Source organism: Amphibalanus amphitrite, unplaced genomic scaffold (assembly GCF_019059575.1).
Source record: "Amphibalanus amphitrite isolate SeventyFive unplaced genomic scaffold, NRLGWU_Aamphi_draft 001569F_arrow, whole genome shotgun sequence".
Lineage (NCBI taxonomy): Eukaryota > Metazoa > Arthropoda > Thecostraca > Balanomorpha > Balanidae > Amphibalanus > Amphibalanus amphitrite.
The window spans coordinates 1-15,785 of NW_024883062.1; the positions used below are offsets into that span (position 1 = coordinate 1).

General features: G+C 46.6%; 1 long non-coding RNA gene across 2 annotated transcripts; it reads left to right on the forward strand.

Moving 5' to 3' along the window:
- Positions 1-254: 254 nt before the first annotated feature.
- LOC122373904 lies at positions 255-6,580 on the forward strand. 2 transcript variants are annotated; one of them, XR_006255123.1, is made up of 4 exons: positions 255-3,177; positions 3,802-4,980; positions 5,158-5,230; positions 5,879-6,580. It is a non-coding gene; the product is annotated as an uncharacterized LOC122373904 (long non-coding RNA). The 2 variants fall into 2 exon arrangements; XR_006255124.1 differs by having other exon boundaries at positions 6,206-6,578.
- Positions 6,581-15,785: the final 9,205 nt, after the last annotated feature.

A 15,785-nucleotide genomic window follows, 5' to 3' on the forward strand; every position in this document is an offset into this window, starting at 1 on the left:
ATAAGATATCACGGCCAATTGAAGATAAAATTGAGATTCTTTATGTAAATGCTATTAGGCTGCTACATTTGCACAATGAGTGAGTGCAAAGCTTCTCTTTAATTGATATTTTTCATTATTCAAGCATACTATTACCTAATACGTCTGAGTCTACATTCACTTTATCCACGAAAATGCTTCAAATCGCGTTTTTCGTCGGTAAATAGCATTGTAACCTTGCGTCAGTTGACACGCGCTTTCACTGCCGCATCCGGACTCTCAGTGCATATTTGTCTATGCATCATGAGCTTAAGTATTGTTTCCTTTTTCGTTAGATCAAGCTTCAACTTCTAGCGCTTAATCGCTCATGCCAAGCAAAGTTTGCGGACTTGTTAAAGGTTAAAAGAAAATATATTTCCTTCAACAGATGTCTATAAAATGAGGCTGCAAATGAGCGGTTTTCTTCTGGCAATTATGGTACTATAGCACGTTGCTGATGGAAGGCGGTCAAGAAAAAGATTATTTGCAGTTGTGCCTCATCGTCACTTATTTGCCAAATGAAATTTTAATTGCTGCTGTTATCCCCGGCTATAGTGTCTACGGTGGCGAGCTTTCTCCGCGGACCTTCAACTTCAAGACCTTCTACTTCAAGACCTTCAACTTCTAAACAACTAAAGGGATATTCTCATACTGCACTGTCCATGACGTGCATGTCGGGTCATCGACATGCATGTTCAATACCATTAGTGCACATGCTGCACCAGACTATATTTACGGACGTTGACTGTTTGCTTTAGGCACTGTTTCAAGCATTGTACGATGGCCGATAACAAAAGTATTTGTTAACGTTTTCAAGTTCCATTCGGAGTATCCGAAACTACGACGCAATGTTAGTCGGAACTAACGTATCTAGTTAATCATGTTATCGCATGATGTTCTTGCTCATTGGCAAACATTATTTCAGCAGTCGATACGTCCTCCAAACTTCAGTAACTGTTACTATATGGTCCCCGTTCGTCACAAACGACCGTTGACATTTTGTCAACCTCAAATTCGAATATATTAACCGTTTACACGCACGAGAATATCCCTTTATCCAAACTAGCAAGTGTGTCTACTGTTTTCTTACTAGGCAAACAAAAGTTTGTCACAGCATGTGCGCAGTTCACTTTACCTATGTGCATTCATACTAAAAGCCATTCGTCCACAAGCAAGTTATTTATTTGGGCTATTGACGTAAGCTTTCATGAAGGCCAAACCAATGCTGATTCGTCAATGCTGATTGTCAGCTTGAAAGTAAAGATGAGCAAAGTGGTTCAACTGAATCTTATGGTTGCAGTAGGGCATATTAGAAGTAAGTGACAAGTATGTGTCAGCAATTGTTTATGCTTCTTAACCCTAGATACTTTTGATTCAATCCTTTTGGTGATGACGTAATGTGGCAGAAAACAGTAGACACACTTCATCTCATCGGAAACCCTGAATGATTGGTATTTGTGAGCATGTGTGCCTGTTAGTGTGTAAGGGTGGATGTGGGTGTGTGGGTATGTATGTGCGTATGTGAGAGTGTGCGTGTCATCTTACACGTAATTTAGTGAATGAGTGAATTGGTACTAGTTTTCAAGTAAATACGTGCATGAGGGCGTGTAGTCAGTGGTGTATGGAACTAGCATTGTGCCTGCCTGCTGCCAACGAAATATGCAAGCCCACACAGAGAAAACAGTTTTATTGTGCAAAACTACATGCTGCTGGCAGGGTTTACATGCAAGTCACATATTGCAGGTCTACCATAAGCAGAGCGATGTGACATCTGATAAGTACCTAACTCACAGCAACACATACTCTGCATGTCCAGGGAAAGTGAGTTGTGCTCGGAACAGATTGGCCAGACAGTTTTGTCCTATCAAATTCAGAATTGTTTCATCCTCCTCACAGTTGCCATTAACATCATGAGCACACATTATTGCTAGATCTGAATGCCAGCTGCCTATTGCACCGCTGGCACGTAGTTTGAGACAAAGATGCCGCCAGTTTTCCACCTCGCTGCTGATACAATGCAATACTGCTACAAAATGTCCGTGTTCTGTGTTTTTAGTGTTGTATGTTTGTATATGAGTCTTGCGTCGTGTGAACATTACCTACATGAGTTTAAAGTGTTCCCGCGAAAGTAGGTACTGAATTAGCTCAAGCCAGGATTGCGTTGCGGATATATTTGTAGGCCATACAATGTTTTATGGCGTCATTTACGACATTTCCTGTTTTTCTTGTCGTTGTATGCACGTGAGTTGTGCCGCATGTTGCGCTTGTAAATCATGTTCTCAATGTCATTTTCTTTTGGTACAATTGGTCACCACTACACATCACTCGCATACACTCGCCCAAGCAAGTCGGATATCAATCACTGTCCAGAAGTGCATGATGCATTCAACCACGCATAGAACACTGGCACACCAAGAACATGAACTCACGCAAAAACGAGAGGGCTATCACACGACTTCGCATTGGACACACCGCTATCACACACAACTACATCATCACAAGAAGCCCGAGACCGAAATGCAACACCTGCAACACTTTCATCACTGTCAAACATCTGCTACTCACATGCCCACAATACCAACACCACAGGACACACATACAAACATACTGCAGAGACGCCAACATCCCACTAACACTCACAACACTGCTCGGGGACTTACACCCCGAGCTAACAACACTACTCATCCACTAAAGACACAACACTGGGCTGATCAATGACCTGTAAATCTCCTCCCCTAGAGCCAAGGACAAAAAAGCCAAAAAAGCCAAAAAAAAAAAGCAAAAAAGAAAAAAAATATTCAAAACAATGAGAATCAAAATAAAAGACCCCAGAATGGCAAAATGGCAAAAAAAAAAAACAAAAAAAAATAATAGAAGGGGCAATCCGGCTACCCGGGAGGAGATAGCTAGGAACCCAGTCCCACCCCTCAGCCCACCCTTACGAGCCAAGAAGACAACGGACACTTCAAGGCAACGGACGGACCAACAACGAAGACGGACGACAGAACCGGGCCCAAATACAGGACGCTGTGGTGGCCCGTAAGCTACAAATACCATACCATACCATACCAGTGCATCATGCAGCAGAATAAGCTTCATTGAACACACTCGTCATCATGAACGGCATCTAGGAGTTTCATGAGTTTGGATCTGTGACCAGTAAGTGGAATGGGAGCATAATGGTACACGCTACCAAACCAGATATGCCTACACAACGTTAAAGGGACCCTCCCACCTTCAAAAAAGTTTATGAATTGGCATGAAAGTGATGTCGCTCGGTTCAGAAAGAGCGAAAACGAATATCTACCAAATTTCACCGAAAAATATTCACCGGTTTTCAAGATATTAGACTTTTACTTTTGTTTACTTTTTTGGGATCTCCGCTGTTTCTAGCGACTTTATTTTAGAAGTGCGGCGTTTGCGGCAGATGTTGCGCGCAAATAGCATATACCACCGCGTGCTACAAAACGTTTTAGTCAAACATTTAAAAATCGTGAGATATTTGCGCTGACGTCACACATTCAGAGGGGTATTCCTAAGCATTAGCCCCTCTGAATCAAAATGCTGCAATTTTGAAATTCAATATTTCCGATTTAAGGCATTTCTCGATGTTGTGAGTGCCGAAACCGGTAATTGTGAGCCAGGGACCCCATTTTGGCTATCTTAACTCAAATCTAATGTTAAGGTGGGAGGGTCCCTTTAATATTTTTTTTTTTTTGTAATGCAACAAGGGAACGAAAAGCGTGTTCAAAACTTTAACTCCTTGTCCTTATGTGCCTGCAGGCTGATTTCGCAGTATCCAATGGCAACCGTGTATGACCAGGCGCCGCTTGGACGCCTTGTCCAGTCACGTCTTCTGGGACTGTGTGATGACTGCCTCTGCATTCTCAAGTGCCAGTTTCTGCCTCCGGCCCATTTCATTATCAAAGGATGCTGTTAGCTTAACGAACAGCTCTGCTCCAAGATTCCAAACGGTTTTACGGTACTGTATGCCTACAAAACGTTAATATTTTTTGGAGGCGGTAATACTCGGATGAACTGACCTTTATGGGTGGGTATTCAACGTTGAATAAAGTAGGCTTGTAGCCCTCTGCCTATTGACTTCTAAGGGTTTTAGTAATATTTATCGAATATCTCATCTGAAATGCATTTTCACTCACAGTCGTCGAAATCGAAAAATCATAAGCTTAGAAATCCGCGGACTTGACATATTATATTTTATCGACGATTCGTTTCGACTTGCTGTCATGTCAGCTAATCATCCGTTGCTTCTCCTATTTTCACAGGTGCATTACCAGTCATCTTTACCGTCGATACCGTTGAAGATTTTACCGTCGATCACGGAGCACCCATTGCGCTGGCCGTTGCTGGCACTTTTTTATTTGTCACTAGCTATTAGTTATCTGCAGATATACATTAGCCACCTGTACACCCGCTTACACTAGGTCTCATCATCTAGTTCTACATATGTGTGTGTGTTTGTTTTAATTGTATTGCCAATGAATTCGGTAGACATGCTCCGCCCGCAAACATGTACCACATGATGCAGTTCACTGAATGTAGCAGTTAATCACTCGTAAAAAGCGGTCATGTTTTCGTATAGTGTAGGTATGCATCTATGTAAGCATGTGTTCACACTCATGAGCGATCCACACATGATATTGCATTTCCTGTTCAGTTATATTTTTAGCACTGGAACACGATGCTCATACACTGTGTTGTTATCTTTCTTTTTTCGCCTGCTCCTTCCTCCAACTTGTGTCTTTGAGTATTTCAGTCACATGCTCAAACGTTCTTAAATGCTCTCGCCATCGGTTTACGGATGCGTTGAAAACGGACATGTGATGACCAAATTTAACAATATGCGGACAATGGATCGACTTCTTGAAGCCTGTGGACGTGATACACCTTCTCCATCACCATCAAGAGATCAACATTTTCGAAGACACTTGCGTACGGCTGGTATGTATTCATATTTGAATGTCCATTGTCAACACGTTGCAGAATGCTTTACATTTTGTGTGATCATTTACTGTCCTCATTCCTACACAATGCCAACATGTTTGTCATCGTCTTCATGTACCTATCTATTGGGATTGATGTTTGCGTTTACTGGCAGACACTTGTCAACATTTTCAGCAGTGTCCGGCGCAATGCTGAATGCGACCTGTTATCTGTTGGATCTACTCTGTGAGCCCGAACCCCAGTGCAAGTGAGTTGTTTGTTACACCAGTGCCGGAGCACTCTGTAATATGTGCAAGAGCCTGTGACTTTGTTTGCTTGGCTAACTAAACGCATACCTACGGAAAATCATTCCAACGTTGCTTTGGTTTTCAGTTGAGATGTCAATCGGATACCAACTTTTTGGTATACCGATACCAAACCGATACCAACTCGGTATTTGGTATTTCAATCCTAATGTGTTTGGTATTTTGTTGGTATCATGAACCCTCGCTAATGTCTAAGAGGCTAAGAAATCGGTAAAAAGTTGGTTTTTTCCTCATGTTCCCAAGTTGGTTTGGTTTCGGTATATTTCTCCACGGTTTTGGTTGGTATTTGGTTTGGTATCGGTATTCCGATTTTCTGTAATTGACATCACTAGTTTTCAGTGTTTTACTGTATTTTTAAAGCAGTGCCTACACATATCAATCAAATATATCCCGCGCACCGACGGGGGGGGGCGGATTTCCGCCCCCCCCCCCTGAGGTTTTCCCACTATCTACGGTTTTCAGGTTTTCAGGAAAACCGTGCGCAGGATATTCTAAATGCCTTAATATGGTCCATTCCATAACCATCTAACCGAATTCCCGAATTCCCGATATTCGAACCGAATTTCGCAAACCTTCTCCCTTTCTGGCAGTGGCACTGTTCGACTATAGCGCTGGACGTCGTCTACTTTTTGCTAGAGGGAAAGGTCATCATCCGTCCATGAACTTCGGGCTGCTCACAGCTATATTGCCTTGGCAAGTTCTTTGAGCACTCAATACTGGACTTGGGCTGCGAAAGCTAATGACAATTTGGGGAGCTTGATATTGCAATGGCTATGACGTGAAGGCTCAATATGACGAACAGCCCGACTATTCACCATTGTCAACGCTTATGATAGCTAAATATCATTGTGCTTGGTGTACATTCACGTCTCGTTTCCTTGCTCCATTTGTACCTCACCGGTCGTCCGTCCCCACAGGCCTCGGCTGCAGCACAAGCCACATTCATCGGCCCAATCATCAGTTATTCATCCTGCAAGTTTTAAGTCACTTCGTTGTGACCCGGACATCGTCATCTTTCAACGAGTTCAAATGATTATTTCATTCATCATCGTCGATCAGACTCATCATGTAAAGACACTTCCATAATGCTAGCCGCCATCTACGTTTGTGCAGGAAGCAAATATCAGGTTGTTATTAGCTGCGGGCTACTCAGTACCGACTGAACTACTGGCAGTAGTGTGCGAGCACCTAATACTTGTATTGTGATACCAAAGCTAAAACGGATGATAGCTTAGCGCATAGGGCCCTACCGCTTTCCACACACACACACAAACAAAACTTGACTTTGGGCATTAGCACCATGGCAGGATAAACGGGCAGTTTCGCTGTTTTTCACTGCTTTCATTGGCAGGTGTTACTGCTCATTCCCGTTTTATGTGATGTTAGAACAGCCCTTCACCATAGTCCTGTTTTCTCCTTTGCCGTTTTCCATAGACATCAGATGCGACATGCACTCCAACGATCGGTCAGGCGCATCACCGTCAATCCGGTCGCCTGTTAAGCAGTTCGTAATCACCGTCAGTCTTCGACATCTGTCAACACACTTATCCACATTATCGCCTTACTTTTGATCTTATCAATATGCAAGAATGAGTGCAAAATGCATTCCAATATTGCATCAGTTGATGTTGTATCGCAATGACACCGCGTCCTCACCTCACATCTGTTGTGCATACTTGATCACGAATGCCAGTTATACGCAGATTCACATGGTGAAGTTTTACTCCGTTGACGTTTTCTTTCCATTCTTGTAGTCGATCAAGAGGGATTACAGTTGCACATGCGGCCTTACACATGCGTCCTTACATGTTAGCTGATTGATATGTTGGACACACTGGTTCCTGTGACTCCAAGTAGTTCTGCATTGGTATTGCTTCACTTTATATGTTCTACCCAAAGATCGTTTCTAGTTTTGTCTTAGCTTGCAGCTGTATGCCATGAACATACAGGGTACTGCGCATCTTTATCGTGACATTCCTGTAGTTTCGTCACTTTCGCGGATGATTAGGACCATGAGCTCAGTTGCAGATGCGTCCAGCAGCCACCGACATTTCTACACTTTAAATTCCTAGTCTCGGATCTTATCCACATGCCAACATCATTTGAACATTTCACACGTTTAGTGATGAAATGAGCAGGTATCATCTACTACATTATATTTTCATGTAAAGCACACTCCAGTCTGTGAAAAAAGAAAACCATTAGGAGCAACAATCATGCCTTAGACAGTATAGTTGCCATAGATATTACGTTGTGCAGCGGGCAGGCCGGTGCACGAAATGGCGAGTGTGAATGCAGGAATGCGTGTGAAAAACTGCCTAGGTGTGGAGTGGCTGGTTTGTCTTCCGTTACATCGTAACGGGCTCTTGACGTAGTCTTTTTTTAGTAACACCAATCATCTTTCGAACTTGAATTAACGTAATTGAAAGATGGCTATCACATTTGGAGCCAACTTTTTTGCTAACTGCGTCAAGGGCGGGCAGCGCGGTGCGTGGATGCCTTTTGGTAAAGCTCACGTCCTAATATACTATCCAGCCCTTACCAAGCGTGCATCCATGTTTCCTCCATCCGGCTCCTCGTGCCGCTGCCTGGAATATTAGCCTACGGCTAATATACCAAGAGATGGAAAACTTTTCGTTGGTATGGAATATGGATGCCTCGTGGTTCAACTGGTGATGTTCAAAACAACTGTACCGTGTGTCAGGTAGGTCTTACTCACTTTCCGCTTCATTTTTTTTCTCGGCCGCGTAGGAAATATGATTTGACGGTAATCGTGGCGCTTTTGTTTCAGTGGCTGAATGACAGCGACATCTATAACTCAGGATGCACTCAGAGCCCGAGTCTGAGTTTGGCTAAAAAAATCGCCCATAAAAAATTCGCCCATCGCCCGCCCGCCGCGAAACGGGTGATTTTGTTTTTGCGTCGTTTTCGGTAAAAGGTTTATTTTCGGTTGGCGGCGGCCGGGCGCATTTTTGCGGTTTTTGCGTTTGACGGCGGGCGGCCGTTTTTTGCGGCGTTTTGCGGTTGGCGGCGTAGAGTGCAGTGCACGTCAGTTCGTAGAACACGCACTCCGATCTGCACGTGCAAGGCTCATCCTCTCGTTTGGCGGCGGGCGTTTTTGCGGCGTTACAGAGGTGCTTGCTCAAACAACCTGCGGTCCCGCGATGCGGAGCCCAGCATCGCAGATGCTGGTAACCGCAGGTTGTTTGAAAAGACAAACACTATTCGTTAGAATTGTGTTTTTCTATTGAAAAACAACCGGAGCGGTCCTTCTCCGGGCTATGTTTTGCATGTCTGGCCGCGAATTGGGGCAACTTGGGTCAGGCCTAAACTTGTGGCTCGATTTTCTTAAAAATTTCAGTGTATGGGCTCCCGCAGGCGATCTACCTGATGGCTTCGGTCGCTACTCGCTTAAAACCTCGTGGCACGTGGCACGTGCGATTCCATTTTCCCCATGTTAAGTCAATGGGGTTTTGGACACTTTTTGCGCGATCGCGAATAGCGGGAAAACGAGCCAAGGAAGAGGTGGTTTTCTTCCCAGCATTTTATGGCAAACACGTTTGGGTACACGCTAGTGTGCGCCGTATACCCCTCAGAACTTCGTAACGTGACTTTGCACGAGGTCAAAGTTGAACTTTTTTCGCTCCCCATGTTAAGTCAATGGGCATTTTTGCAGAGACTTTTTCATTCGCTCATTGTACAAAATTATATGATACGATTTTGTTTAAACTTCCAGGACTTGTTGAGAAAAGACCATAGAACATGTTGTTATGCTTCTTTAAGCTGTGCAAATTCGTTTGTTCTTTTTAGGCTCGTTTAAAAATGAAAAATTTTAACATGGAAAGTCAATGGGAGCGTCTTTGCTGCTTAATAACTTTTTACAGTTGAGATATATTTATGTGAAAAGTTGATAGGTTATACAACTTTTGATGCTCTTTCCAATGATATATACAACTTTATTGCACGTGGTGCCGTTTTTGAGAAATATAGTAAAAAAGCACGACATTACCGAGATTTGAGCTCAGACCTATATCGTTACGGTGTCAGGCGGACACGAGGACAGGTGGCGCCGCCGCCGCCCGCATAGCGGCGGGAATGTGAACTAACCTGTTTACCATCTATGGTATGGTACCATCGGGGGACCGGCCGCCGTCGGCACCATTTCGGGACTTTGCATCGCAATAAAAGGCTTATTTACAATTGAAAATGGACTAGCGAGAGTCGTTATGGAATCAGAATTTGATGCTCTACAAAACTAGGCTATTTTCATTGTGATGGCATCACAGACTACACCGCTAAACCCAATAAAGCAGATTTATGTCGCGTCATCGATGATTACATATAATGTATCATTCTTTGATATATATGTAGTCGGGTCTTTCAGCTGCGTCCCTCCCCTCCCTCGCCGCGCCGGCGGGTCGGCCATCCGTGGCTTGCCGCCCGCCGGCTGCTGGCCGGTCAGCTGGCCGGTCAGCTGGTCGCCCGCGGCTGTCGGTGCAGTGCGGGATGCCTACTTGCGGGGGGGGGGGGGCCGTCGTGGCGGCGGCCCGGGTGGACTGGGCGAGCAGTGAGTTGGGGAGCGCTGCGCTGTCGGTGCTCTAGTTTGTATTGCGTTCGCATGATACGGCTTGAGCCAATACAGAGTGAACTGATTGAGCTGAGCAAGTCTTTACATACATTGAAAAGTAAAGCACTTTTTACTGCATCTACGGTGAGATGCTAGATAAAATTTATGGTCTACCTAATGGTACCCATTACTTAACAATTAAGTGAATCATTTCGTCGCTAAACTCTCGTAAATTCGTATGTCCGCCTCACTATGGAGTTTGGACCGTAACGTATGGCCTTTGCTCAGACAGTATACGAACAGGTGACGGGGATACCTCTAATAGAAGGATGCGACACGATTTTACTGCTAAATAGCGGCCGGCCGCCGTGGGGACGTTTTTGTACGACTTATATCTCGGCAACCACTGGGCTGATACACGTGCGGTTTTTTTGTGTGGGGTAGCTTTTTCCCTTCTTTCACATAGTGTGCTACTCTCGATGCATATGGGTGACCCCTAACGCACGTTCCACGTGCAAAGCCAAGAGGTGCCTGTTTTGTAATAAGCGCAATAGCTCGCGGTAATTACTGGGCCGATTGCGCTAAAACTTGGCATGGAGGTAGACACTTTCCAGGCGATGCATTTCCATGTGTCTTGGTAGGGGTGCAACTGCACGTGCGCACGTGCAGGGTGACGCTTCCAGATCTCGAGAACGGCTGGACCGATTGTGTTCAAATTTGGCATAACGCTTGATACCGATCAGTAGGTTGCAGTCATTTAGTATGTATTTCCATGTGCCACGATTGGGGTGCAACTGCACGTGCGCACGTGCAGGGTGACGCTTCCAGATCTCGAGAACGGCCGGGCCGATTGAGTTCAAATTTGGTACACCGCTAGAGACCGATTAGTAGGGTGCCGTGCGCAAGTCAGTTTGGACCCATCTTGCACGTGCGCACGTGCAGGGTGACGCTTCCAGATTTCAAGAACGGCTGGACCGATTGCACTCAAATTCGGCAAACATCTAGAGATCGATCAGTAGGGTGCCGTGCACAAGTCAGTTAGTATGTATTTCCATGTGTCACGGTTGAGATGCAACTGCACGTGCGCACGTGGAGGGGTCGTTTCAAGATCTTGAAAACGGCTGGGCCGATTGAGCTCGAATTTGGTACACCGCTAGGGACCGGCGAATAGGGTCCCATGCACAATGCAATTGGACACAGCTTGCACGTGCGCACGTGCAGGGTGACGCTTCCAGATCTCGAAAATGGCCGAGCCGATTACACTCAAATTTGGCACACCGCTATAGATCAGCGAGTAGGGTGCCGTGCACGTCAGTTTGTAACACACCGACTCCGGTCTGCACGTGCAAGGCTCATCCTCTCGTTTGGCGGCGGGCGTTTTTGCTGCGTTTACAAAGGTGCTTGCTCAAACAACCTGCGGTCCCGCGATGCGGAGCCCAGCATCGCAGATGCTGGTAACCGCAGGTTGTTTGAAAAGACAAACACTATTCGTTAGAATTGTGTTTTTCTATTGAAAAACAACCGGAGCGGTCCTTCTCCGGGCTATGTTTTGCATGTCTGGCCGCGAATTGGGGCAACTTGGGTCAGGCCTAAACTTGTGGCTCGATTTTCTTAAAAATTTCAGTGTATGGGCTCCCGCAGGCGATCTACCTGTTGGCACCGGTCGCTACTCGCTTAAAACCTCGTGGCACGTGGCACGTGCGATTCCATTTTCCCCATGTTAAGTCAACGGGGTTTTGGACACTTTTTGCGCGATCGGGAATAGCGGAAAAACGAGCCAAGGAAGAGGTGGTTTTCTTCCCAGCATTTTATGGCAAACACGTTTGGGTACACGCTGGTGTGCGCCGTATACCCCTCAGAACTTCGTAACGTGTCTTTGCACGAGGTCAAAGTTGAATTTTTTTCGCTCCCCATGTTAAGTCAATGGGCGTTTTTGCAGAGACTTTTTCATTCGCTCATTGTACAAAATTATATGATACGATTTTGTTTAAACTTTCAGGACTTGTTGAGAAAAGACCATAGAACATGGTGTTATGCTTCGTTAAGCTGTCAGAATTCGTTTGCTCTTTTGAAGCTCGTTTAAAAATGAAAAATTTTAACATGGAAAGTCAATGGGAGCGTCTTTGCTGCTTAATAACTTTTTACAGTTGAGATATATTTATGTGAAAAGTTGATAGGTTATACAACTTTTGATGCTCTTTCCAATGATATATACAACTTTATTGCACGTGGTGCCGTTTTTGAGAAATATAGTAAAAAAGCACGACATTACCGAGATTTGAGCTCAGACCTATATCGTTACGGTGTCAGGCGGACACGAGGACAGGTGGCGCCGCCGCCGCCCGCATAGCGGCGGGAATGTGAACTAACCTGTTTACCATCTATGGTATGGTACCATCGGGGGACCGGCCGCCGTCGGCACCATTTCGGGACTTTGCATCGCAATAAAAGGCTTATTTACAATTGAAAATGGACTAGCGAGAGTCGTTATGGAATCAGAATTTGATGCTCTACAAAACTAGGCTATTTTCATTGTGATGGCATCACAGACTACACCGCTAAACCCAATAAAGCAGATTTATGTCGCGTCATCGATGATTACATATAATGTATCATTCTTTGATATATATGTAGTCGGGTCTTTCAGCTGCGTCCCTCCCCTCCCTCGCCGCGCCGGCGGGTCGGCCATCCGTGGCTTGCCGCCCGCCGGCTGCTGGCCGGTCAGCTGGCCGGTCAGCTGGTCGCCCGCGGCTGTCGGTGCAGTGCGGGATGCCTACTTGCGGGGGGGGGGGGCCGTCGTGGCGGCGGCCCGGGTGGACTGGGCGAGCAGTGAGTTGGGGAGCGCTGCGCTGTCGGTGCTCTAGTTTGTATTGCGTTCGCATGATACGGCTTGAGCCAATACAGAGTGAACTGATTGAGCTGAGCAAGTCTTTACATACATTGAAAAGTAAAGCACTTTTTACTGCATCTACGGTGAGATGCTAGATAAAATTTATGGTCTACCTAATGGTACCCATTACTTAACAATTAAGTGAATCATTTCGTCGCTAAACTCTCGTAAATTCGTATGTCCGCCTCACTATGGAGTTTGGACCGTAACGTATGGCCTTTGCTCAGACAGTATACGAACAGGTGACGGGGATACCTCTAATAGAAGGATGCGACACGATTTTACTGCTAAATAGCGGCCGGCCGCCGTGGGGACGTTTTTGTACGACTTATATCTCGGCAACCACTGGGCTGATACACGTGCGGTTTTTTTGTGTGGGGTAGCTTTTTCCCTTCTTTCACATAGTGTGCTACTCTCGATGCATATGGGTGACCCCTAACGCACGTTCCACGTGCAAAGCCAAGAGGTGCCTGTTTTGTAATAAGCGCAATAGCTCGCGGTAATTACTGGGCCGATTGCGCTAAAACTTGGCATGGAGGTAGACACTTTCCAGGCGATGCATTTCCATGTGTCTTGGTAGGGGTGCAACTGCACGTGCGCACGTGCAGGGTGACGCTTCCAGATCTCGAGAACGGCTGGACCGATTGTGTTCAAATTTGGCATAACGCTTGATACCGATCAGTAGGTTGCAGTCATTTAGTATGTATTTCCATGTGCCACGATTGGGGTGCAACTGCACGTGCGCACGTGCAGGGTGACGCTTCCAGATCTCGAGAACGGCCGGGCCGATTGAGTTCAAATTTGGTACACCGCTAGAGACCGATTAGTAGGGTGCCGTGCGCAAGTCAGTTTGGACCCATCTTGCACGTGCGCACGTGCAGGGTGACGCTTCCAGATTTCAAGAACGGCTGGACCGATTGCACTCAAATTCGGCAAACATCTAGAGATCGATCAGTAGGGTGCCGTGCACAAGTCAGTTAGTATGTATTTCCATGTGTCACGGTTGAGATGCAACTGCACGTGCGCACGTGGAGGGGTCGTTTCAAGATCTTGAAAACGGCTGGGCCGATTGAGCTCGAATTTGGTACACCGCTAGGGACCGGCGAATAGGGTCCCATGCACAATGCAATTGGACACAGCTTGCACGTGCGCACGTGCAGGGTGACGCTTCCAGATCTCGAAAATGGCCGAGCCGATTACACTCAAATTTGGCACACCGCTATAGATCAGCGAGTAGGGTGCCGTGCACGTCAGTTTGTAACACACCGACTCCGGTCTGCACGTGCAAGGCTCATCCTCTCGTTTGGCGGCGGGCGTTTTTGCTGCGTTTACAAAGGTGCTTGCTCAAACAACCTGCGGTCCCGCGATTAGAGGATATCAGGATACTGCCTCATTTGCATTGCTTACATCCGTATTGACAGCGTCTGTCGACGCTAACAGGCGAAGACGCGCGCGGCTGGTGTTAGTGTCATCAAACGCATTAAGCCAAACATGGAGACTGCAACGCCGGGCGCCACGATAAATCCCGAACTTCTTTCAGCCAGCGCCGATCGAATTTTCGATGCATGGAAAAAAGAACTGCACCAATGAGCTTCCATAGACACGGGGACAAGGAAAATCAGCGGAAGCACTTGATCTGTTTCTAGTGACACACCCTATGAATAGCCCACTATGTTAACCCTCGCCGGCCGAGGGGGGCGGGCGGCTGCCGCCCCCCATAGTTTTTTTTCGCGATAGCTCCGAACACGCTGGCGATAGAGACCTGAAACTTGGCATACCTGACCTTTGATTCAAGCCGGATCTTTTGACACCAACCACATTTTCGCGTCAGGTCAGGTCACTGACCTATGACGTCATAAGTGAACCTCTGCACGGCCTTCAGATGTCGCAACTTCGCAACGTCCTAACTGCCAGAGGAGCTTTCACAGGGAAATGAAACTTGCAAGATCTAGTATCCATTACGAGTCTAACAACTTGTATATCTTGGATTTTTCCTAAAGGTCATATGAGGTCAGGTCATTTTCGTGACCTCTTATAAGTGACTCATTTTCGTGACCTCTTATATTGTGAGCCAGGGACCCCATTTTGGCTATCTCAACTCAAACCTAATGTTAAGGTGGGAGGGTCCCTTTAAACACAGAGTCGTGCTTTGATGCACTCCTTGCAAGGATATAAGGTTTTTGCCAATAACTCCCAACCAAATTGAGCTAGCAAGTCAGGAAAGCCCCCAATGGACTCAGGAAGATCAGCAAAATCGAATGATATGCGACATGACCTACTTCGACCAATTTCGTGACTTGAGGGGTGTTCACGGGCACCGCACACTGCTGCGTGCGGTGTGTGCGGTGCGTCCAGCAGGCGTGGGGGTAGGGGATGGGTAGGCGGCTCTGACGTCACGGCTGCGTGCGGTGGACAGTCCGCTGTGGCCAGTCCCGACCGGCCATAGCGGTCGCCGGTCGCTGTGTGCGGTGACGGAAGGCTGACGTAGGGACGCAGTGGGCGGGGCTTGGAGGCTGTGTGCGGTCCAACCGCACACAGGGCCCGTGAACAGCCCTCTGGGGGCACTGACCTGTGACCCGAGGTCAACACCCTAAGTTGACCTCAACCAAACAAAAAGTGTATCATTCGATGCGCCTGAGCGATCAGCGAGGTGAACACGATGCTGCCAAAATCGCGGTTCTGCAGCCGTTTTTTGTGAAGTTATTTACCAAAAACAGAACCGTACTTTGGAGCACTTGACCTGACCTCTGTCTGAGGTCACCGGTTGACCTCAACCTAAGACCTTAAAATCGGGCATCAATCTCTGCGTCTCGTAACGGCGCACACTCTCGTTTTTTCCGCAACGCGCTAGCTACACCAGGGGCGAAACGGCGAGGGGGTACACGCGACGCCCCCTCCCCCTCGCCTCGGACTGCGCGTATGTAGAAAAGCAATAGGTCCGGCGAGGGTTAAGCCATGATTTCTGTTACATTCGCACATCATTAGTAAGATAATTTCATTGCGAATAATCTATGATGAAAAAACTACCAGTATTGCCCAA